The 1,663-nt window shown below is 38.4% G+C and overlaps 1 protein-coding gene across 1 annotated transcript in view; it reads left to right on the forward strand.

Annotated features, from left to right (window-relative positions):
• Window positions 1-6: 6 nt before the first annotated feature.
• LOC104531529 (plasminogen activator inhibitor 1 RNA-binding protein-like) overlaps window positions 7-1,663 on the forward strand; it is a 9,537-nt gene continuing 7,880 nt past the window's right edge. Inside the window, exon 1 of the mRNA XM_010176431.1 lies at window positions 7-72. The gene's annotated coding sequence lies outside the window, so the exon portion shown is untranslated. The remainder of the gene's footprint in view (window positions 73-1,663) is intronic.

Raw genomic sequence — 1,663 nt, forward strand, 5'->3', positions numbered from 1 at the left:
CGTAAACCAAACGAGGGTGCTGATGGGCAATGGAAAAAAGGATTTGTTCTTCACAAGTCAAAGAGCGAGGAGGTAAAGTGACTTTCAGTATTTGCCAGTACCCAGGCTGTGGAGGTTTTTCTATTGCTGCGCATTTCTGGGAGTGCAAGCTCCATTCTTTGAGACTCTGACCTGCAGCTAAAAGTTTATAACGTGGGGACAACATTTCTCTTACTAAAACTGACATTCTGCAGCAGCAGAAGCAGCTGTTTTATGTGGTTGGTTTTGGTGGTTGGTCTGTGCCCTTGGCTTGGTGAATATTGGGATAAAATCTAGAGATGGGACTGGAATGCTGCTGCATCCAGGGAAGGGTTGGAATACTGCTCCATCCCCTCCAAGGCAGGGAGCTTTGTAAGGACTGTCTCTTGGTGAGCATTTTAGAACAAGTTTGTCAATATCAAATTTATGTCTTTGCTTTTTGTGGAGTACACAGGTGTGTGGTGCTTGCCAAACCTGATTGTTGGAGAAATACTGGTCCTGCCTCTGACACTTAATACCCAAACTGTCTATCTGAAGTTTATAACACGGGTATCTTCTTTTTTAATATTACATAGATGAGTGTCCTTGAAGGTTTTGAGAAACCAAGTGAAATACATTTGTATGCTGCAGTGATATTCAACATAATTGCTGTAGAATTAGTTTAAATTTGCAGTTTCTCAAGCATACTAATTTCAGTCCTTGCCAAATTTTAATTACTCTGTTCCAAGATAGTGAGAGTGGCAAGGAGGGATGTACTCTTTCACTTCCGAGGGGAGGGAAGTGCTGAGAGCTCACTTTGCTAATACAGAGCTGTGTTAATCTTTGCTTTTAATCTTTGTTTTTAACACTGTAATATCTTTAGTGGGGCACTGTTAATTGGTAGCTTGCAACTTTGTATACCAGATGGTTCTGACTCCCTTTGAAGTAACTATGTAATACTCTGTTGGTCTTCTAATACCCATTTCTGCTTTTTTCACATCTTTTTAGTTGTTTCTTGTAAGCTGGTGGCATAATACAGGTGGGGGAGGCACTATTTGGTCCTTTGCAGTGAAGACTCCCATTTCTAATCTCATTGAACTCAGAATGAGTCTGACTTTGTGACAGTCGTGTTGTTTTCTTTTCTTGGTGTGTAAGGTAGTTCAGTTCTTCAAATGATTGTGCATCTTTCTGTTAAGCTGTTCAGTGTTTGAAGTGTTTATTAAATACCACTTTCTCTGTCTTATGTGGAAAAAGAAAATTAGTTAAACTTCATGAATTGCTGTGTATTAAAAGAGTATATTTAAACAGAAATATTTATGTACTTTACCCAGATTTACTAAACCTGTAGTCCTGCAAGTGTGTCAGGAGATACCCCCGAGCCTCAGTCTCTCCCCAGCAGATTTATTTGTACTGAAGACAGTCTTTTTTAACATTCTCTGCATTTTTAACATCTCTGCATGTATGAGAGTATAAGAAGATGGTGGTACTCTAGAGTAATTTAGAAGCTAGAAAGATCCATGCTGTATTTTCCATTTGAAAAATGAATTGGTGGTTAATTCAGAAAATAAAACCCAAACAAAACCAATGAGAATAATCAAATGGTTAACTCAGAAAAACCCCAAACAAAACCAATGAGAATAACTAATCAAATTACTTTCATGGAAAG

The sequence above is a fragment of the Antrostomus carolinensis genome, unplaced genomic scaffold (assembly GCF_000700745.2).
Source record: "Antrostomus carolinensis isolate BGI_N321 unplaced genomic scaffold, ASM70074v2 scaffold32979, whole genome shotgun sequence".
NCBI classification, from domain to species: Eukaryota; Metazoa; Chordata; class Aves; order Caprimulgiformes; family Caprimulgidae; genus Antrostomus; species Antrostomus carolinensis.